Here is a 24,031-nt window from a genome sequence, read left to right as displayed (position 1 = left end):
AATATTTTATTACGTTGCCTGCTGAAAGGAGCCTAAAATCTTCAGCAGTTCTGATAAGTGAGAGCTAGAGCAGGTAAGGGTCTATGTTGTGAGAAATTCTCATTGAGATTAGAAGTGGGGTATGTGTAGGGGACAAGAATAAGTGGTAAAATGGTTAGAAAAGCATACAAGAGCATTTTCAGGGAGGAATAAGATCTCAGTCATAGGCCTTCAATTCTTGACTGATTTGGGAAACTTTTCTTATAGATTCCCTCTTAGTGCCTTTTCAGAAACCTCTGTAAACATCTGTTATGCCTTCAGTGACCATATTTCATGGTATCGTGAAACCAGCCTATACTGTCTTATGAGAAAATCGTTAAATGTTCAGGATTTTGTGAGAAAGTTATTAAGCACAGCCATTATGAAAAGTAAATAACATGGGAACACATCTGCAAATATGAAGGGATAAGTAACTCCAGGGGTCCATCCTTCTACTGAAACAATAAACGAGGAAAAAGGCATCAGAATCTACTTTGTTGAAAATCTGGAAAACAATTAAAGGTTTATGTGTGCTGATCAAGAAAAGGCAACTTACAAATGGGAGGGGAGTGTTGTGGCACTTTTACTTGCCTTTGGGCCACCTTCCTCCCTTGCTTGAGAGTCATGAAGTTATAGGCCACGTTCCCATTCTGAGACCTTTGTCCCTGCTTTCAAAAGGAAAGGAGCAGACCCCGATCTCAAAGATTGTGTTTGTCTACTTGGAGCCCTCTGGGGATTATTTGAAAGACTGAAGAAAGGCAGTTGGCTTTTGCTTTGGGCAGCACACAGCTCCATCAGAATGCAGCCAAGTGGAGGGCATTCCTTGCAAACAAGAAAGGTAAATAGACAACCCCTCCTATCTTGGGGAAGATGTTAAGGTGAGGTAAACCATAGACATGTTGAAAACTTGGCAAGAAAGATTGAGAAGAGACATTCTGTGGGGAAGTGGAACAGTAAAAAGTTCCCTATGTGTAGGATTTATATCTCTAAATGATCTTTAGTTTCAAGAGAAGCAGAAACTAAAGGCTAAGGCAGAATTGTAAAGGGCCTGGTTAAGCATTGAAGGATTTAGAAAAGGCACAAGAAACAGAAATCAAATTGCCAAGATCTGTTGGGGCATGAAAAAGCAAGAGAATTCCAGAAAAATAGCTACTTCTGCTTCACTGACTACACTAAAGCCTTTGCATGAATTGCAAAAAACTGGAAAACTCTTAAAGCATTGGGAATACTAGACCGTCTTACCTATCTCCTAAGAAACTTGTATGCAAGTCAAGAACTAGTCATGGAGCAATGACCAGTTAGAACTGGTCATGGAACAATGGACTGGTTCCTAACTGGGAAAGGAGTATGTCAAGGCTGTATATTGTCACCTTGCTTATTTAACTTACATGCAGAGTACATCATGCAAAATGCCGGGCTGCATGAAGCACAAGCTGGAGTCAAGATGGACACAATAAAGAATAGAAATGGTATGGACCTAAAAGAAGCAGAAGATGTTAAGAAGACGTGTCAAGAATACACAGAAGAACTATACTAAAAAGATCATCATGACCCAGATAATCACGATGGTGTGATCACTTACCTAGAGCCAGATATCCTGGAATGAGAAGTCAAGCGGGCGTTAGGAAGGATCACTGTGAATGAAGCATCACTGTGAACGAAGCTAGTGGAGGTGATGGAGTTCCAGTTGAGCTGTTTGAAATCCTAAAAGATGATGCTGTTAAAGTGCTGCACTCAATATGCCAGCAAATTTGGAAAACTCAGCAGAGGCCACAGGACTGGAAAAGGTCAGTTTTCATTCCAATCCCAAAGAAAAGGAATGTCAAAGAATGGGTGTGAGAGTCGGACCGTAAAGAAGGATGAACTCCAAAGAATTTATGCTTTTGAACTCTGGTGTTTGAGAAGACTCTTGAGCGTTCCTTGCACTGCAAGGAGATCCAACCAGTCCATCCTAAAGGAAATCAATCCTGAACATTCATTAGAAGGACTGATGCTGAAGCTGAAGCTCCAATACTTGGGCCATCTAATGCGAAGAGCTGACTCATTAGAAAAGACCCTGATTCTGGGAAGGATTGAAGGCAGAAGGAGAAGGGGACGACAGAGGACGAGATGGTTGGATGGCATCACCAACTCAATGGACATGAGTTTGAGCAAGCTCTGGGAGATGGTGATGGACAGGAAAGCCTCGCGTCCTGCTGTCCATGGGGTTGCAAAGAGGTGGACATGACTGAGTGACTGAACAACAAAGCATTGAAGGCATGCTGAACACTGAGCCAGTATGCAAAGAGGTGTTTTTTTCCTTGCTGTTGTTTGTTTGGGTATGTTTTTGTTTTGTCTCCAGGCAAAAAAACTCAAACAATGCATAAACTTATCATAAGATAAAGGACACATTTCTGAGAGCACATACCACTAATATTTTTACAGAAAAAGGTAGAAAAGTGCTAGACATATAGCCAAAACCCACAGGAACCAACGAAAACAAGCCCTGAATGTGAGAAAGGTTATGATTTCAAGAGTTATCTTATTCTAAAATACAAAATGTTCAGCTTTCCACAAAAAATGTTAAAAACTTGCAAAGAAATAAAATAAAACCCATTCATAGAAAAATTAATAGAAACTATGAGTAATCAAGTCATAGAAGTTACTCAGAAAGGCCTTTAATTCAAGTGGCTTAAATATGCTCAAAATAGTAAAGGAAATCATGGACAAAAATTGTATAACTCCAGGGGAATGATATTCCTCAAACAGTGTACACCTCTAAAGAGATGCATTTTATGAAAAGGGACCAAACTAATTCTAGGTTAAAAATTACAATACCGGAAATGAATTCACTAAGAATTTCAACATCAGATTTGAGCAGTCAGTGGAAAATCAGAGAACTTGAAAACACGTCATTTAAAATTATCCAGTCTGAGGAACATAAAGACAAGGGAATGAACGAAAATGAAGAGAGCCTATGAGATCTGTGAGACACCGTCAATAACAGAACATCAAATAATGCAAGTTTCGTTAAGGAGAGAATAGAGAGAAAGGGATGTAAAAGAATTTTGAAGAAACTATGACCAACAAGTCATACTTTGATTAAATACATGAATATACACTATCAACTCACTCAGTGAATTTTAGAAAGGAAAAACACAAGAGATCCACACTGAGACATGTTCTAATAAAATTTTTAAGGGTCAGAGACAAAGGAAAAACCTTCAAAGCAGCAAAAGAGAACTGAATGTCCTATTTAAGGGAGACTCATTAAGAAAAAGACTGGACATCTTAGCAGAAACCATGGAGGCCAGAAGGCAGTGAGATGACATATTTAAAGCACCTAAAGAAAGACAAAGCCCATAACTGTATACCTGGCAAAACTATCATTCAAAAATATAGGAGATGTTAAGACATTCCCAGATTAACAAATGCTGAGGGAATTCATCACTAGTAGATGTGTCCTGTTTGTTCACTCACTGAGTTGTGTCCGAGTCTTTGTGACCCTGTGGACTGCGGCCTTTCAGGCTTCCGTGTCCTTCACTATTTCCTGGAGTTTGCTCAAATCCATCTTCATTGAGTTGGTGATGCTAGATGTGTCCTATAGGAAATGCTAAAAAGAGTCCTTCAGGAGGAAATGAAAGGACACTAGACAGTAAGTGTCCTTTGAAGCCACGTGAAGAAATAACACAGGTAAAGGAATCTATAAGCCAGTAATAGTGTATTTTTCATTTGTGACTCCTTTTCCTTTCCCAGTTTGATCAAAAAGACAAATAATAAAATGATAATGATAAGCCTATGTTAAATGGGCACACAAAGTAGAAAGATGTAATTTGTGACACAATAACATAAAGGGGAGAGGGATGGAGCAATGAAGGATCAGAATCTTTACATTCCTATGGAAGTTCATATGATATTCTCAAAATAGATTGTTACATGTTTGTGAGGTTAATTGTAAGCTCCAGCACAACCAAGGCTAAAATAACTTTTAAATATGCAGAAAAATAAATTAGAAAGGAATCAAAATCATACACTACAAAAATACAAACAAAAAAGAAGGCAGTTAATGGTGACATTTAGGAACAAACCAGATATGAAACATATGAAAGGCAAAGCAAAATTGCAGAAATAAATGTTCATTATCAGTAATTATAAATGGATTAGACTCTTCTATTAGAAAGTAAATAGTCTCAGAATAGATTAAAAAGCAAAATGCTATTATATGCTGTCTAGAAAAGACTCATTTTATATCCAAGACAAATAGGTCAAAAGTAAAAGAATGGAAAAGGACATTCCAGGTAAATAGTTACTAAAAGAGAACTGAGATATCAGTGCTAAGATCAGATAAGTTAGACTCAGTTGAAAATTGTTACAAGAGGCAAGGAGGAACACTAAATATTGATTAAAATGTGAACCCATCAGGAAGACATAAACCTAGGAACCTAACAATAGAACTCTAACACATAGGAGGCAAAAATTGAGAAGTGAAAGCAGAAATATACAGTTCTAAAATAGTAGTAGGAGATTTCAATGCTGTACTTCCCATATGCAGAAACAGTTAGAAGACCAGTAGCAAATAGGGGAATTGAACAATACTCTAAACCAGCTATATCTGACAGACATAAACAGACACTCTCTCCAACCTCAGCTTAGTAGTGTTTCTGCTGAACAGATTTTCTCAAGAACTTTGTGGATCTTCTGTAAATGTCAGTGGGATTCACTCCTCTAGGCAAAAGCCACATTTATAGATAATGATAAAGTGAAAGTGAAGTCACTCAGTCGTGTCCGACTCTTTGTGACCCTGTGGATTATAGCCTACCAAGCTCCTCTGTCCATGGGATTCTCCAGGCAAGAATACTGGAGTGGGTTGCCAATTCCTTCTCCAGGGGATCTTCCCGACCCAGGGATTGAACCCAGGTTTCTCGCATTGGAGGAAAACACTTTAACCTCTGAGTCACCAGGGAAGCCAAAAATTGTTACAATTTTTAGATAATGATAAGCTTATGTTAAATGGGCACACAAAGGATTTCCCTTTGCCAGAGAAACCCTACTAAGCTTTGCCCTCCTGCTGAAATAGTAGGAAATAGTACCCATAAGCTCACTAGAGGACTTCTAGTTTGGTTGATATCTGTGACGCAATCCTTATCCTCTTTTTTTGGGAGGATGTAGTTAAAATGATTTTTATTTATTTCTTTATTATTTTTAATTGGAGGATAATTGCTTTACAGTATTGTGTTGGTTTCTGCCATATATCAACATGAATCAGCCAAGTATACACAGGTCTCCTCCCTCTTGAACCTCCCTCCAACCTACCATCCCGCCCCTCTAGGCTGTCACATAGCACTGGGTTGAGCTCCCTGCTTCATATAGCAAATTCCCACTGGCTATCTATTTTACATATTGTAATGTGTGTTTCCATGATACTCTCTGAATTCATCTCAACCTCTCCTTCCCCTATTGTGTCCGCAAATCTATTCTCTATGTCTGTGTTTCCATTCAGTTCAGTACAGTTGCTCAGATGTGTCTGACTCTGCAACCCCATGGACTGCAAAACGCCAGGCGTCCCTGTCCATCACTAACTCCCGGAGCTTACTCAAACTCATGTCCATTGAGTTGGTGATGTTATCCAACCATCGCGTCCTCTGTCGTCCCCTTCTCCTCCCGCCTTCAATCTTTCCCAGCATCTGGGTCTTTTTCTGGGTCTTTTCCGAGGAATCAGTTCTTCGCATCAGGTGGCCAAAGTGTTGGAGTTTCAGCTTCAGCATTAGTCCTTCTAATGAATATTCAGGACTGGTTTCCTTTAGGATGGACTGGTTTCATCTCCTTGTAGGCCAAGGGACTCTCAGGAGTCTTCTCCAACACCACAATTCAAAACATCAATTCTTCAGTGCTCAGCTTTCTTGATAATCCAACTCTCACATCCATACATGACTACTGGAAAACCATAGCTTTGACTAGATGGACTTTTGTTGGCAAAGTAATGTCTCTGTTTTTTAATATGCTGTCTAGGTTGGTCATAACTTTTCTTCCAAGGAATAAGCGTCTTTTAATTTCATGGCTGCAGTCACCATCTGCAGGGATTTTGGAGCCCCACAAAATTAAAGTCTGTCACAGTTTCCACTGTTTCCCCATCTATTTGCCATGAAGTGATAGGACCAGATGCCATGATGTTAGCTAGCTTAATGTTGAGTTTTAAGCCAAGTTTTTCACTCTCCTCTTCACTTCCATCAAGATGCTCTTTAGTTCTTCTTTGCTTTCTGCCATAAGGATGGTGTCATATGCATATCTGAGGTTATGATATTTCTCCCGGCAATCTTGACCCAGCTTGTGCTTCATCCAGCCTGTCATTTCGCATGATGTACTCTGCATATAAGTTAAATAAGCATGGCAACAATATACAGCCTTGACATACTCTTTTGCCAATTTTGAACCAGTCCATTGTCAATGTCCGGTTCTAAATGATGCTTCTTGACCTGCATACAGATTTCTCAGGAGGCAGGTCAGGTGGTCTGGTATTCCCATTTCTTTCAGAATTTTCCACAGTTTGTTGTCATCCACAGAGTCAAAGGCTTTGGCATAGTCTCTAAGCAGATGTAGATGTTTTTCTGAAACTATCTTGGTTTTATTGATGATCCAGTGGATGTTGGCGATTTGATCTCTGGTCCCTCTGCCTTTTCTAAAACCAGCTTTAACATCTGGAATGATGGTTCATGTACTGTTGAAGCCTAGCTTGGAGAATTTTGAGCATCACTTTGCTAGCATGTGGGATGAGTGCAACTGTGTGTTAGTTTGAGCATTCTTTGGAACTACCTTTCTTTAGGATTGGAATGAAAACTGACCTTTTCCAGTCCTGTGGCCACTGCTGTATTTTCCAAATTTGCTTGCATATTGAGTACAGCACTTTCACAGCATCATCTTTTAGGATTGTTTCCATTGTTGCCCTTTAAATAGGTTCATCAATACTGTCTTTCTAAGTTCCATATATATGTGTTAATATATCATATTTGTTTTTATCTTTCTGACTTACTTCATTCTGTATAATAAGCTCTAAGTTCATCCACCTCATTAGAACTGCCTCAAATGCATTCCTTTTCATGGCTCTGGAATATTCTGTTGTATATGTATACCACAGCTTCTCTATCCATTCACCTGTCAATAGATATCTAGTTTGCTTCCATGTCCTAGCTATTATAAATCGTGGTGCAGTGTACATTGGGGTATGGATGTCCTTTCAATTATGGTTTTCTCAGGGTATATATAGCCCACCAGTAGGACTGTTGGGTTGTATGGTAGTTTTTTTTCTAGTTTTATAGGGAACCTTTATCCTTAAAACAATAGTAAGGCCTATTTTTGTGCCTAATTCTTTCACCTTTTAATCTTTCTGAAGCTTTAGGGAAAAGTTGTACAGTCATACTAAACAGATGAAGACTGTGAATATTTTAATTCTTACAGATGGTGAGAAATTTCAAAATCATAAGTCTTGATTTCATTTTATTTAACAGTTCTTTCCTCAATTTATCATTCTCCTCTCACATATTATCATAAATAGAAAAAACGAATTCAAGAGTCACTTTTAACCCTTTACTTGGAAGTCTCCCTAAGTATAAAACCAGCTTTTAAGTATTTTCTTGAACATAACTCCAGGATATAATTTTGCAAAGCTTTTTATCACTTTGTAGCAAGAATCTTCCTCCTTCTGTTTCTAATAACATGTTCCTCAATTTCTTCTGAACTCTTACTGAGGCATACTTAAAGATTAGATTTCTACCAATAGACTGTTGAAAACATATAGGCTTTCTTTCAAAGTTCTTCTAGTCTCTGCTCACTTGACTGATTTCCAAGTTATTTTCCAAGTTTTTAGGTACCACTTCTAGGCATCAAAATCTGCATTATTTTTATATTGTTTTATGATGGATTACCGCAAACTTAGTATCTCAAAACACAGATATATTGCAATTTCTGTCAGGAGTCTGGCATGACTTAGCTGGGTGCTGTATTCAAGGTTTTATAAGGCAGCACTCCAGGTGTTGACTGAGCTGTATTTTCATCTAGAGTTTCAACTAGAAAAGCTGCTCTTAGCTTATACATATTAACAGAATTAATTTTCTTGTGATTTTAGGACTGTTCACAGTTCCTGGCCACATTACCTTTTCCACAGGCCTTCCTTCAACATGATAGCTTACTTCTGTAAGTCATCAGGAGGGAAAATTATTTCTAAAGAAGGGCTGAGTCTCTTTTTAAGGCCTTCTGCCTGATTAAGTTGAGCCTTTCCAGGATAATCTTCCTTTTGGTTAAAGCAAAATCAACTGATTTGGGACCTTAATTTTATATGAAAATTCCTTCATCTATGCCACATTCCATTGTTTAGCAGCAAAGGGAGGTCATTAGGTAGGCCTTGAATCATGGAGCTACCCTCATCTGCGTGCCAAGCGGTAAAGTATGTGAAGTCCTCCGTCCAGTATTTGACATATACTAAGAGCTCAGTGAAATTAAAAGACGCTTACTCCTTGGAAGAAAAGTTATGACCAACCTAGATAGCATATTGAAAACAGAGACATTACTTGGCCCACTGAGGTCCGTCTAGTCAAGGCTATGGTTTTTCCAGTGGTCATGTATGGATGTGAGAGTTGGACTGTGAAGAAGGCTGAGTGCCGAAGAATTGATGCTTTTGAACTGTGGTGTTGGAGAAGACTCTTGAGAGTCCCTTGGACTGCAAGGAAATCCAACCAGTCCATTCTGAAGGAGATCAGTCCTGGGATCTCTTTGGAAGGAATGATGCTAAAGCTGAAACTCAAGTACTTTGCCACCTCATGTGAAGAGTTGACTCATTGGAAAAGACTCTGATGCTGGGAGGGATTGGAGGCAGGAGGAGAAGGGGACGACCCAGGATGAGATGGCTGCATGGTATCACCGACTCAATGGATGTGAGTCTGAGTGAACTCCGGGAGTTGGTGATGGACAGGGAGGCCTGTTGTGCTGCGATTCATGGGGTCGCAAAGAGTTGGACACGACTGAGCAACTGAACTGAACTGAACTGAAATGAAGAGCTCAATAAATGTTAACACCTCCTGTCTTTCAATTGTTCAAAAGTCTCTGTTGGCACCATAATCTCAGTGCCCAGAGGGATGTGTTACTCAATGAAGTAAATCCCACTGAAGGGGAGGAGGATTTAAAGGAGTTTGCCACCACCTAGCCAAAGGAGTGGAGAAGGCAACAGCACCCTACTCGAGTACTTTTGCCTGGAAAATCCCATGGACGGAGGAGCCTGGTTGGCTGCAGTCCATGGGGTCGCTGGAAGTTGGACACGACTGAGTGACTTCACTTTCACTTTTCACTTTTATGCACTGGAAAAGGAAATGGAACCCCACTCCAGTACTCTTGCCTGGAGAATCCCAGGGACGGGGGAACCTGGTGAGCTGCCATCTCTGGGGTCGCACAGAGTCGGACATGACTGAAGTGACTTGGCAGCAGCCAAGGGAGAATCAGATTCTCTGACTTATAAGAGGATACTTCATAGTTTTGGAAAATCTGGAGAGAGGAACTATTAGTGGAGACTTGAAGACCTAAACCAGAGAACTTGGAAGGAATACATATGCAGATTAGGTTCTAGGCAATTTTTCAGTTCATCAAGGTAGAGATTAGAAAGGAATTAAGAGAGAAGCATAGCCCAGGGAGTGTATGCCATCCAAACAAGTAAGATGGCTGTTATATTGAGATACATATAACCTTCAAGATATCCTCTTAGTTGATGAACAGGGCTTGGAGTTTAGGTGGCTTAGGATTATAACTGAGCTATTGTGTACATGGAATTCATTTGGTGTCTATACCTATTCCAGGTGGTAGAGGCAAATTTTAAGAGATGATATTCAGTTAAGATTGGCCTATGAACTAAAGTAACCTGAAAAGTGGCAAGTGTATCAGGGAAAACATCATGAAAAGAGACAAAGGCTGTTTGAATGGGATGGATAAAGCCCAAGGACTAGAGGATCCTATGGGACCAAGAACGGAAATGTAGGAAGAAGAGAAGCTCCCCAAGGTAGAAGCAGGTTCCAATCTCCAGGAGACCATGAAGACTGAAAGTAGAATGTCAGACCCACCACTCCAAGGAGAATAAATATAGGGCTTAATGATAATTAGTCAAGTCCAATAAAGATTGGGAAGCTTACATACATTTGGGAAATGAATGGAAAGATCAAGACTTAAGGGTCTAAATTAAGGCCAAGGTTTGTTTTTTGTTTGTTTGATTTTTACTTTAACTAGAAACTACATACCACAACTGCAGTCAGGAAGGCTGATCCTGTAGGTTCTTTCAGAAGTGGCTTCCCATCTCCTGAAGCTTCTGCCATGAGATAACAGGGAATATTAGTTATGGAAATTGCTGCAACATGGAAAATAACTTTCAACATTTTGGTATAGACTCAAATTAATGGAGATGCTGTGTGTCTCTTCTGCTACTGTTTTAGCAATTCTATTATTTTCTTGTTGTCTCAAAATGGGGAGATGCTTTTCTTTAGGAGATGTTGGAGAATGTAACCCAAAGAAGGCCTCTTAAGCATTTGAAATCCCATAGTCATTGACCTCCATATAGGTTAGGAAGGAAAAACAATGTAGAACAGTAGCTCTTGCTGCTTTTTCCTTCTAAGACTTTAAGACGAAGCCTACTGACCTAGAATTCTCAGAGCTGTCAGTTTGAGGGCACAGACAAAGACACATAGGGAGGAGAGTAGACTTCTCAATGATTGTCTGCCCTGGATGGCCTGGTTCAGATTTGGACAGATACTATGACACTGGAAAGGTGGGGTGTTGGTCTGTCCTGTTACACTGTCAGGCTCCTGTCATTCTTCATTCTGCATGAGTAACTGTGCTGAGTGTTGGGTAGGAGTTGAATGTGTGAGAATACAGGTTTTAGATGACTTTCCCTGAAGGGAACTGACACACTATGGATATATCCCCACATTAGGAGATGATCTGCCTGTGATTTGAGAGCGTTGGTTTATACCCCAGTGGACACAACCTTTGATCATGAAGCAGCGTGGTAAAAGTAAGATTTTATATTGACTACAGAAAGTGTAACATGCAAATCAATCCATATATTCAGTTCTTGCTAAAGACTGAATCCTTGGTATCTACTGTAACCTAACAAAATGATCTCTGCTGAAGATGAATGCAGAGGCCTTTACTAGGTTTGTGTAGGTCCAGAACACACTAGTATTTCCCTCAAGAGTAAATAAATTTTACAGTTAAGGTGTTTACTAGGATCCTTCCTTTCCACTTCCAACTAGAGTGTCTGGGAAGAAATCCACTGAAGTCACATAAAAATCACCTTTGTCAGTTCCAGCAGGGATCTAGTAATAGTCATAGAACTATATCTTTGTTGAAGACCCTTTTTTGTCCTTCACTGACTTATTCTCTGAGAAAAATACATATAAAATAGTGTGTATATTGAACACTTGTATATAAGGCACTTTTTCTAATAGTTTCCAATGTCAATGAGTCATTCCTTGTAGCTTTATGTGCCTCGGAGCTGATACTGGTGTGTCAATGAAAGAGGAGTAGAGATATGTGTAATAGGAACAAGGATGAGGAGAAGAAAAGATTCTTTTAGTTCTTGTCTACTTTGCTGTTGCCTACAAGGAAGGACTTTGGGGCTAGAGGTAGATTATTTACCCATTCTTGGTGGTGCTGGAAAGATTTTCTCAATGATTTCTCTACCTTGCTTATCATATGAAAATGAAGTGAAAATATTAGTCTCTCAGTCATGTCTGACTCTTTGTGACCTCATGGACTATAACTTGCCAGGCTCCTCTGTCCTTGAAATTCTCCAGATAAGAATACTGGAGTGGGTTTCTATTCCCTTCTCCAGGGAGTCTTCCAAACTTAGGGATCACACCCAGGTCTCCTGCATTTCAGGCAGTTTCTCTCCTGTTTGAGTCACCAGGGAAGCATATAGTTTTGGTCTATTTGAATGCCAAATTATAGAGATAGATTTAAAGAAGACAGGAATCTATTCAAATAGGCAGAAATTGCAGCAAATTAATGCAAGTGTTAAGGATTGTAATATCCTCACTCTTCTGACTGATTGAACTTGACTTGGTTTTGAACCAATTTAAAGTTAAAAACATGAGTTAATCTTTCAAAGTAGTTGTCCTCAGACTTTATATTGACTGATGTTTGCCTGAGGATATCTTAAAAATGTGGATTCCCACCCCACTCACAGAGAATCTGACATGGAAGGTCTAGCTTTTTGGTCAGGAACTATGGTTTTTATAAATACCTCAACTTTCATTTTACAATGTTGCCAAGTGGTAAATCACATATTGAATAAAACTCTATTCTAAGAAAACATTTTTAGCGGAGAAAGGGTGGGAGTGTAAAAAATAAATTTGCCATTTCTGTTGGCCTGAACATGATGATGTATCATTTTACTCTCTTTACTTCTTAATTTCCAGTGGAGGCACTCTTTCTGTCTCAGTATTTGAATGAATACACATGAAAATTCAACTACTGTGCTAGAATGTTCAACCGAGTTAAATTTTTTAAGTCTTTAACTTCAAAGGATAGAGAAATGGAAAGGCCTGTGCAGAGGTACAAAGCTTTTTAAGGAGACAGGTAGGCTAGATCCAGAAACGCTGCTGACATGTGACTGAGTATAATATGGTCAGAAAAATTACCTGAAATTTCTGATAATTTCAGAAATTATCAAAGAAATAAAATAGAATATTCCCCAGAGCTGTAGTAGGCCTGATTTTCCATAATGAAAATTTGGATCAAATGTTGTATGAAGTTAGCAACAACAGAAACACTCTGTTTTCTATATCCTGGAAATACTCTCCTATTCGTAGAATAGGTAGTAAGGAGTTTGCATACTAAACAAATGAAAAATCTTGGTTATTTACAGATATGTTATTAATGAAAGCAGACAGATGTCAGAGTTCCCAGTAGCAGCATGGTATTGCTACATGATATTATAGCACTATTTTTAATAGTCTTAAGAAATATGATTTGGATCCTAAGATTATCTGTCAACCAAATTAGTAAAGGAAAAAGTAAAGCTACTAGTGTAAATGATTTTTATTGTATAAGGTAAAAATTGAAAACAGTTATAATGAAAATTCTATCTAGTTCATACAACAATGAATGCTTGAGAGGGTATGGAGAAAAGGGAAACCCCTTGAACTGTTGGTGGGAATATAAATTGATACACCCATTAAGGAGAACAGTGTAAATATTCCTTAAAAAACTAAAAATAGAACTAAAATGTGACCCAGCAATCCCACTACTGGGCAATTACCCAAAGAAAACCATATTTCAAAAAGACACCTGCACCCATGTGTTCACTGCAGCACCATTTGCAATAACCAGGATATGGAAACACCCTAAATGTCCATCAACAGAGAAATGGATAAAGATGTGGTATAGATATACAATGAAATATTACTCAGTCATAAAAAGGAATGAAATTGGGTCATTTGTAGAGATGTGGATGGACCTAGAGATGACATATTCATACAATAATAAAAACAATGTCATAGTGATATACAACAATATGGGTAAATCACACAAATTTAAGTTTGAAACAAGCAAATACAAAAGAATACATATAATATGATTCCATATACAGGAAGATAAATACCTGTCAAAATGAATTTATAATATCACAAGTTTGAGTAATGACTAGTGTAAACTGTTAGGAAGTAGAGAGATTAATGATAAGAGTATGAGAGATTGTTCTGGAATATGGGCAGTGTTCTAATACTCCATCTGGCCATGCTTATGTGGTCAGTTTGGGATACTTCATTAACTATAGACACTGGGAGACTCTAATCTCATCTCATGGCATGATCTCCCCTATGGTTTGAGAAGTCATTGGTCAGTGGAGGAAGGATCAAAGAGACCAGGAGAAGAGACCAAAGCAGTCTTTGTTCCATGCCAGGAGGACTGTCAAGTTAATCTGTGTTGTTCCTAATCAGGGTAAAGTCACAGGCACATGTTTTATGGTTATTGGGCTCAAATCTTTCATAGTCACATAAACAGAAAGCAGATAATCTCAGACCTTATGTGGAAAACCCCCTGAGAACCTGTTTGTTATTTCCTGAGCTAAAAAGCCTGAACATGGTTGGTCTGAGACAAATTTGAGGGTACAGTTGGACAGGACTAGAGAAAGACTTATAGCTCTTTAGGGTAAGGGTCAGGCCACTGGGAAATGGTGATTTTCAGAGACTAGCAGGTAAACTTAGGCTTTATTAAATGACTTGTCCCCTGTGAAAAAGGAGGAGAGCATAATGCTTTGTTTAATTTCCTGTTGTCTAAGAAAAACACAGATAACATTGTGTGGACATCTATGTGACAGAAAAATAACATCAGATAACTTGTATTCTGAGATCTTCTGTGACATCCCCTAATTCAAAGTTTCCTTTCTATCACACCTCAGATTCTAAAGAGGAAGACTGTGGAGAATAGGCCTCTAACCCATATTTAGCAGAAATTCAGTAGAAGGGATATTGTTGATGACATAGATGTTATAAAAGTTCAGATATTTGTTCATTTTTCTAATCTATATTGATCTCTAGCTTGTTAAATTTCATGAATACTATTAATTCCAACTTGCTGAGATTGTCAAGAAGCTTTGAGCTATTCAAACTCAAGATATCTTCTCTGAGAAATAGCAATTTCTTGGACTTTTTTGTCCTAAGGAAATTGCACATGTATATGCGGTTTGGGTTTGTACGTGAAAAAGAAAGAGATCATTACATTGTCTCATTTTAAGACTTACATACTGCTACCAAGAACAAGATGGTATTAATGATGACAGATATAGGTCAATAGAAATGGAGGAGTACAGAGGATCTAGAAATACACATATGCATATATCTTACACTGATTTGCAAAGAAGAATGGAAAATCTATTCAACAAATGGTGCTGGGACAATTGGATATCCATGTGGAAAAAACCTAATCATTGAGCCTGCTTTATACCACACCCAAATAGCTCATCACACCACACTCAAAATAACTCAAAATAGACCAACCCTTAAATGTAAAAATTAACCTATTAAACTACTGGATGAAAGAAGAGTGAAAGACATTAATATTCATGGCCTTGCAGTGGGCAAAACTTTCTTAGGACACTAAAGTCATGAGCCATAAAAAAACTGATCAGTTAGACAATCAAAATGAAAAATTTGGCTCTCTAAAAATTATATTAAGACAATTAAAGGTCTAAAAAGAATGGAAGAAAATATTTTCAATGACTCTATCTGACAAAAAACTGGTATCCAAATTATATAAAGACTTACAGTTCAATAATATGTAGGAGAATGCAGTAAGAACAGGGCAAAGTGTTTAAATACCTGATTTCATAAAAGAAGATAGAGTGGTCAGTAAGTGCATGAAAAGATGGTCACAGCGTCAGTCATTAGGGAAATTCAGATTAAAGCTGCAGTGGGGAAACAGAACAAACTCATTAGAAAGGCTAAAATTAAGAAGACTGACAATATCAAGTGTCAGAGAGGATGTAGAGCAGCTAGAACATGCCTCACTGTTGGTAATAACCGTTTCAGAAACTTGTTAGGCTCTTGTGAAACACGCACACACCATATGACTCAGATATTTCACTTCTAGATATCTATCCCAGAGAATTAAAAATTTCCTCCACACAATGATTTGTGTATAGATGTTCATAGTAGATTTTTGCATAATAGTTAAAAACTGGAACTACTCAACATGTCCATAAATAGGTAGATACTGGGTTGGCCAAAAAGTTCTTTTGGGTTTTGTGTAACGTCCCCTGAATGAATTTTATGGCTAATCCAATAGCTAAACAAAATATGCTATACAATAAAATACTGCTTAATAATAGAAATGGATAACTACTCATACAAGCAACAACATGGTTGAATTTAAAATTTATTCTGCTGTGTGAAAGAAGCCCTCACCAAAAGAATACTTCTTGTAATATTCCACTTATATAAAATGAAACTAATCTATAGTAACCCAAAGAATATCAGTGGTTGCATGGGATTGGAACAGAGGGAGGAATCGACTACAAAGGGGCACTGTAAATTTTTGGAGATCATGAAAATATTTTATATCTTGATTGTGGGAATAGTTTCAAGGATTTAGTGGTTTCAACTTGGCAAAATTCATCAAAATGTATAGCTTAAATGCATGCATTTTTTTGTGCTTAGGTTATTTCACAATAAAATTGACATAAAATAAGAAAATAATTTTTAACTAGGATAGAGGAAGTCTCATGATTCCATCTTCTGTGGGACCTTTCAAGTGCGAGAACATAGGGGCATTTATGTGGGAGAGTATGCTTACACTTAGACGTGACTTCCTTGAGACTATTTTATTCCCATATTCTAATTTGCTTTTAGACTAGTGAAGCTTCTAGGAGCATTCTAAAACCACATAGCAAGAGAAGATCTTTTCCTTTTCCTTGGTTTTTTCATTTTTGTCTTCACGTACCTAGCGATTAGTAGCAAATGCCTTATCTACAGTTGAAACACGAGGCACTGTCTTGAGGACAGAAAGAAACTGAACCGGGACCTGAGCCAGGAGCAGCCAATTGTGTAGAGGATGTTTTTGGATAACTGAGGAGACTGAAGAAAAAAGTTGAATCCCTGGGGGCCCAAGGGAATGTGAAACCAGCATGGGAACAGCCTAGGACAGAGCTGTACTTCTTACCAGCAGGTGAGACCCTTAAGGTGGAACATAAGTGCATCCCCGCTTGCACCCAGTAACTTGTTTAAACCTCTCTCTGCCTTTCGTTTTCTCAACGCATCCATTCTATTGCCATCTTCCCAGTGTCTCAGGCCCCAAAAAGTCTAGCTTGATTCTTCTTCATTGTCTTCTTCATTTCCCACAATTAAACGACTCATCTTCATAATTTTACATATAATTTACACTTACTGGTCTACTCCTAAGTGCCAGGTACTTTTCGAGACAATGGGGTTAGAGAGATAAATAAGAAAAAGGCTGAGTAGGTCCTTTGAACCTATAGTCCAGAAGCATTGAAAGGGGTCTACGAATGCAAGAAAGATTACATCAAAGAGAGTATTAGTCGAGGCTCCTCTCACATTTGGTGACGTCCCTTTCCATTTCTACAGAGGGTAGAAGCTATGTGGTCAGGCCTTCCTCATCTTCAAAGATTGTCACCTTCAAATTAAGACTCTATTATCCATTTTTGTGTTCTTCCCTCTGGCCCCTAAGGAAGAGGCATCCCTAACCTCTTTGCAATAATAACTCTGTCCTCCAAATCGTGCTATACTCACCTCCCGTTGGGCTTTTTCTTTTTTTTTCTTTTCTTTATCTTGGGTCTAAAATATCTTCAGTTTTTATTTTTGTGGTTGCTTTACTTTGGATAAGAAAACACATATCTTCCAGTTTTTGTTTAAGTATAGAGTGGATCTTGCCTCCTCCATAAGCTTTTCTTTATATTTCTTTTATTGCCAGATTTCTCTAAAAGGAATTTCAAATTTAGCACTTCTGGCTCAGTAAATATTTCTTGATGAAATAAATTGCTGAATGCATCCTATCCACTTATTATTATTTAGTTTCACTTCAGCCCTCACCTTTTTCTAGAAAACGTTCTCTAGAAGCCTGATATTCACATTCTATTTATCCAGTCCAGGGAGCCTTTCCAGCTTTCTATCCTGTTAAGCCTGGGAGCTCCTCTTTGTGGACCATCTCTCCTCCCTTGTACCCATCATGATAATGTGCCTTTGAGTGAATGAGATCATACAAGTACCGCTGATTGGCAGTTTGGTAAAGATTTTTTAAATGTCAGCATTTATCTCACACATATTTATTGAGGGCTTGCAGCATGCTGGGAAATGTTTTAGGTACTAGTGTTGACCAATGAATAAGGCAGGTTAGCTCCCTGCCTCTGCAGTGTTCACCTCTACTGAGGGAAGCAGACCATAAACTTCAAAATATGTGAAGAAGGAAAAAAATTTCAGGTTAAGTGTTAGCAAAGAAACAATCAGATAATTGGTTGGAGAGTAACCTGAGACTGCTTTTGATCATGGAGAAGGAAATGGCAACCCACTCCAGTGTTCTTGCCTGGAGTATCCCAGGGACGGGGGAGCCTGGTGGGCTGCCATCTATGGGGTCGCACAGAGTCGGACGTGACCGAAGTGACTTAGCAGCAGCAGCAGCAGCAGCTTTTGATCATGGAGTTAGAGAATATGTGTTCAAAGACTCGGCTGCTAATCGTGAGCTGCTTTAGGCTCTTTATGCAGTGTCTAGCCTTTTCCAGTTTTTGGCAATATCTTGATCCACCAGTGACACCACTGGATATTTTTCTAAAGGAAAAGAAAATACTACTTTGAAAAGATCATCTCCATCCCTGACCAGGTTCATTCCAGCATTATTTACAATAATCAAAATTGAAAGCAACATAAATGTCCATTGATGGATGGATGGATAAATAAAGTGTGGTACATTTCTAATGGAATATTACTCAGCAAAAAAAAAAAAAAAGAGAGAGAGAGAGAGAGAGAGAGAAAGATATTCTGCCATTTGTGACAACATGGTTTGATCTTGAGCGTTTTATGTTAAGTAAAATGTCAGACAAAGATAAATACCATATGATCTCACTTACATATGGAAGCTAAGACAAAACATAACATAACCAAAAAACGATCTAAATGATACGGAGAACAGATGGGTGGTTGCCAGCGGGTGGGGGAGAAGGACGGAAAATGGATGAAGGAGGAACAAAGGCTGAAATTACCAGTTATAAAAGAATGAGTCCTGGGGATGTTACGTGCAGCATGATGACTGTAGTGGATAGTACACTGTTGTGACTTGAAAATTGCTATGAAGACCATTATTTTTTTCATCATAAGGAAAAGTAAAGTATAACTGTGTGGTGATGGCCGTTCACTAGGCTTGCTGTGGGTTATCATTTTGCAATATATACACATATGGAGTCATGTTGCACAGCTTAACTGATATATGTCAATTATATCTCAATAAAAAAGAAAAAAGTAACAGAATGTTAGCTTGCCTCTTAATCTCTACCTCCTATTATAGATATTACTATTCCTGTAGCTCCTCTTTGGACTTGGATTTATGGTGTTGAGTGGCTTATCCAGTTAGAAACTCAATTTGAATTCCTAACTCTGGCCCTTTGGGGGTATTACTCCATTTTGATGGGGAAATGGTAATGTGGGCGCCTTTTATTTCTTGTAAGCCATTTTTTCCTACTTCTTCACCTAAACTATGTCCCTGTTAGTTACCTACTAAATGCCGAGCATTAGTTTTTGCTATTTGACTGCTCTGTATAAGAAGCTCTCGAATCTGTATCTCTATCCTTGTATGCCCACCTTTCACAGTGCATCCTGAAATTCATAGGTAAATCATGAACTTGTTTACAAAACTTGAAAAGTCCTCATTGGTTTATGATATGATCAAATTACCTGGCCCTAGCATTCAATCCCTATCACAATCTGGCAACAATCAACCCAGTCGCCCCTTCTTTTCTTTGAAATGAAGTGAAATGAAGTCACTCAGTTGTGTCCGACTCTTTGTGACTCCAGGGGCTGCAGCCTTCCAGGCTCCTCTGTCCATGGGATTATCCAGGCAAGAGTACTGGAGTGGATTGCCATTTCCTTCTCCAGAGGATCTTCCCGACCTAAGCATTGAACCCAGGTCTCCAGCATTGTAGGCTGACACTTTACTGTCTGAGCCTTCTGTTATGATATTACTTCTCTCTTATGATTTGGTTATCTGGCGGCAAAGCAGTTGGCATCTTAGCTCCCCCACTGGGGATCAAACCTCAAAAAGCCAAGTCTTAACCACTGGACTACCAGGGAAGTCCCAACCCAATTCTTTTTACAACTACTCTTTTTCCTTTTCTGGACTTCTAGTTCAATTTCTTCCCTTAAAAGCTATACTCTGTCATCTTTCCTCAATCTTATTGTTTTGTTAACCCTGTTTGAGGTGGAGCAGAATATGCCACCTCCAAATCCACTTTGACATGTGGATTGTGCTGAGCAGAAGGCAATTAAGACCCAGCAGACTCAGGAAAAGCTTTTATACCTCTCCTTGAACTGCCTAAAAGAATTATATAGAGGGCCTGTGCCAAAAATTCCTGGAGACGGAAATGGCAACCCACTTCAGTATTCTTGCCTGGAGAACTCCATGGACAGAGGAGCCTGGTGGGCTACAGTCCGTGGGGTAGCAAAGAGTGGACTGACTGAGCGACTAACACTGTACCAGAAAGTGCAATTACCAGAGACAGCTTTTTTTTAATCAGAAAGACATATTTGCATGGCATCGCAAACATTTGCTTACCAATCATTTGCTCTTCCCATCTGCTTAACTGTCCCCTCCTCTTTGAAGCCCCAGACCCCTACTGCCTCCTCCTTAGCTTAAGATGGTATTGCCAGACCATCTCTGAGTCTTGGTGGGGATTCTGTAAGTATGTAATTAAACTTAACTTTGTCTTGTTAATCTGTTTTATTAGATTAGCAAAATATTATATTAGATGAGCATTTCCCAGGATCCTATACTGCTAACCTAATTCTCCTGATTTGTGAAACCTTCCTTTATTCTTCCAGGTCCAGTTAGCTCCCTTCTTCTCTGTATTTACTATAGCACCTCTTACTTACATGAGTCACAATAAAGTTAACTTTTCATGAGTCCTTTGCTCTTGGAAAGCGGTGATGGTTAAAAGAATTCCATGCAACCTTTTGTATTCTGAGAATTAACTTACTGTAAAGAGCCCCTGTTTTGCATATGACTTTGGTAGGACTCATTTGTGTGTTCCCCTGTTACTTATAAGGAGGCCAGACACAGATCCAATTTTTAAAAATTAACTGCTTTTCTTTCCTTTTTTATTGTTATATAGCAGATCTTTCTTGGTTACTTGTTTTAAATATGAAATCAGACAAAGACCCTTTAATTCCATTCTTTGCCTCATGAAACTTTCACTGAGCTGTTTGTCCCCCTGATCAATTGGAGTGTTTGAAACTAGACATTAATTAAACTTCTCTTCCTTTTAGCCCCCTTAAGGCTGACCCATCCTCGTTCTGATCCAGCATACAACCCCTCCTTAATGATCCCTCCTAAGAATAAAAATATTTCCTTTTATACACACTCTCTATTCTGTGTTCATTCTAGCCTGTTGACTCTTCCCTACAAAAGAAAATTGCTTTCTACCTTTCCTTTGAGATGCTTGCCGTTCTGTTTGAATTGTTTTCTCAATTACGATAGTCTCTTTCCCTTGATTGCAATAATCCTTTCAAATGAAGTCTCTTTTTATGTCAGTGTAGATTTATTTTTATTTGACAATAGAAGTTAGCAAATTGTTTGTCTCTTTTGGTAATGTGCTCCCTTTCCCTCAGATCTGGAGCTGTTTAGTGGATCAATGAGAATGTTCAGTTCATATTTGTGTTCTCACCGTGCCTTAATCTGCCTTGATCTCTGCCTGTCCCTATTCCCGTTTCCATCAATTTCTGTTTTTATTTTAGTCTCTGAGTATGTTGTTGTATCTCTCTGTCTACCAATTCTCTCCTTTTCCTTCACTTACCTGCCTCCTTGAGGCCAAGCTCCTGTCTTCAGTTTGCTCCAGAGAGATGAGCGAGAAAGCAGAGCAGGTTTCCTTCCCTGAGTCTGGCAGTTTGCTTACTGAAATCTCCAGCCTAAACCTCAGCAACTTTTGTGGTAAAACGGCAGGCAGGAAGTGAAAAACTGGTTTCACTTTGTTTTGTTTTTTTTTAACCTCTTTTAAAAAATCAGCTGATTTAAAGGAATCCTACCCATTTATCTATTTATTTATTCATTCATTCATTTACTTATAATTGTGATTTATATTTATTTATATAATTATGATTAGATACTTGTGATTTATAATTGTGTTTGCATGGTGATTCCTGGGTGTTAAGGTTATTGCAAATGGAAGACTAATGTTGGGGGAGTGGTGTGTGGGCTTGTTTATTTATGGTGGCCTGGGGTGAGCACCAGATAAAGAACATGGGAGAAACGGGATAGGGAAAGAATTTCAGAAAAGAGACAAGGGCACCTTAGAATGTCTTCCTCAGGAAACTTGCTTTTACTGCTTTACTGTTCTAGCTGTGTGATTGATTTGAAAATTAACAAAGTTTCAAAATTGTATTAGCTGATGTGGATGTTTCAACACTAACATGAGCTAAATTCTTAAAAGCATATTGTGTGTTTATAGTGAGAAAGAGAATTTTACTGTTCTCTAATGACTGAGCGACTGAACTGAACCGAACTGAACTGAATTTTATATTAGAGCTTTTGTAGTAGTTTAGTTGCTAAGTCGTGTCTAACTTTTGCAACCCCATGGACTGTAGCCTGCCAGGCTCCTCTGTCCATGGGATTCTCCAGGCAAGAATACTGGAGTGGGTTGCCATTTCCTTCGCCAGGGGATCTTCCCACCTGGAATTGAACCCAGGTCTCCTGCATTGCAGATGGATTCTTTGACTGAGCTACAAGGGAAGCAGAGCTTTTGAGTAATGTTAAAAATCTGTCTTCCCTTACACATCTCATGTAAAGCATTTTGTTTCATTGATTATCTTACCCCATGATTTAATTCATTATAATTTTGCTTGTAAACAGTACCGCCTGCTCCGTTGTTCCTCTGTTTCAAGCTGTGTATGTCTGCACATGTCTTCTTGGAGGAGAACCTCATACTCAGTTTCTCCAGGACCTCTAGAAATGCTACCCACTTCATCTCTTATTTCCGCTTTCCACTCCCGGTGCCCCTGTCCATCTCCCCTACACGGGCCTTGTTGAGCTGTCTGTGCTGCTCTCAGAGCCCTGACTCCACCTGCGATGCCCCGTCACAGTGTGTGCACTGTAGCTGCTGCTAGTCTGCCTCATTTCTCCCAGCCCACAACCTCAAACATCCCATCTCCCTTTGTTCCTCCCAGTTGTGGGGGATCTGTCTTATTCATCTTTGTATTCCAAAGGTAGTGCATGAACCATATGAACAGAATATCATGATTGCATAAGAAAATGGTTGGTCTGTTTGAGCCTGTGTCTTCAGTAATTCGTGAGACTATTAACAGGCATTTCAGTGAGTGACATGAAACACAAAGAAGGTATAAGAAGGGCTGGAGTGGTACCCTTCTATCACACTTCCCTTTTCCTGCTTTTAGAATAGGAATGGGTGTTTTCTAGTAAGCCAGAGTGTAAATGTCAGCCATCAGTTTGAGTCCAGGATCCAGCAGTTCCTAGCTATCTTTGCTTATGAGTGTGGAGAGGAGGACCTAAGTCATGGTGAGCAGTCGAGGAGTGGAATGAATTTGTGTCAGCAGCACCATCCACTCGCAGAATATTAATGAGGATAAGATGACGTAAGTTAATCTCACCCAGTGCTTGGCCTGAAGTAGATGTTCCCGTATGAATTCTTTTCCCCAGCATACGATTTGTTTGAAGATCAAATCTGTCAGAGCAAGAAATATCAAGGGAGGCGTCTTTAGTGGCAGAGTCCCCTCCACTGCTCAGCCTGCACCTCTGAGTGTTTCTGTGTACTTGCGTGTTTTTGTGTTCTTGTGCTGGGCTTTGTGTCAGTGCCCGTGTCTTCTCTATTGCTATGCTTTGGGTCCAGAGATCAGAGAGTCTGTCAGATGCACCTCAGATTCTCTCACAGAGTGAGTAAACTTTCTGTATGTGGTAAGATTTCAGTAAGTATTTAAATTAATGAAGGAGTAAAAGCAATCCCTTAGAATAAAATCAGATTTGAAACCAAGTTTATTCCACCACACATTTACCTCCCATTACTCCATGTCAAAGCCCAATACAGGAAATAGACTTTTGCTTTCTTTTTCACTTTTCTCTCAATTTCAGGAAATGTTTGTTTTTAACATGAACTTTGGTTAAATGACCAGTGAATGTTTTTGAAAGATGTTTTATCCAGGCTTTTTTGTTTCGTTTTTTATTGCCAGTTTTTAACTTGTCTTTGAAAATTATAGCCTTATTCTGAATAAACTGAAGAAAAAGGAAATCACCCAGTCCTGCACGATACTAGAGAGAGCCGAGCATGCAGGGCTGGAAC

At 38.9% G+C, this 24,031-nt stretch overlaps 1 protein-coding gene across 5 annotated transcripts in view; it reads right to left on the bottom strand.

Moving 5' to 3' along the window:
* The window catches only part of LOC138420281 (interferon-induced very large GTPase 1-like), an 86,913-nt gene extending 65,251 nt beyond the window's left edge, over nt 1–21,662 (bottom strand). For 2 of the 5 annotated variants that reach the window (XM_069553383.1, XM_069553385.1), the window contains exons 1-2: nt 21,539–21,662; nt 10,269–10,336 (exon numbers count right to left, since the gene is read on the bottom strand). The gene's annotated coding sequence lies outside the window, so the exon portion shown is untranslated. Of the gene's footprint in view, nt 1–10,268; nt 10,337–15,347; nt 15,434–21,538 lie in introns of all 5 variants that reach the window. The other 3 variants (XM_069553387.1, XM_069553384.1, XM_069553382.1) reach the window with 3 other exon arrangements.
* Nucleotides 21,663–24,031: the final 2,369 nt, after the last annotated feature.

The sequence above is a fragment of the Ovis canadensis genome, chromosome 15, assembly GCF_042477335.2.
Source record: "Ovis canadensis isolate MfBH-ARS-UI-01 breed Bighorn chromosome 15, ARS-UI_OviCan_v2, whole genome shotgun sequence".
NCBI lineage: Eukaryota > Metazoa > Chordata > Mammalia > Artiodactyla > Bovidae > Ovis > Ovis canadensis.
The sequence above is the reverse complement of the archived record's forward strand: the minus strand, read 5'-3'. Positions and strand labels throughout refer to the sequence as shown.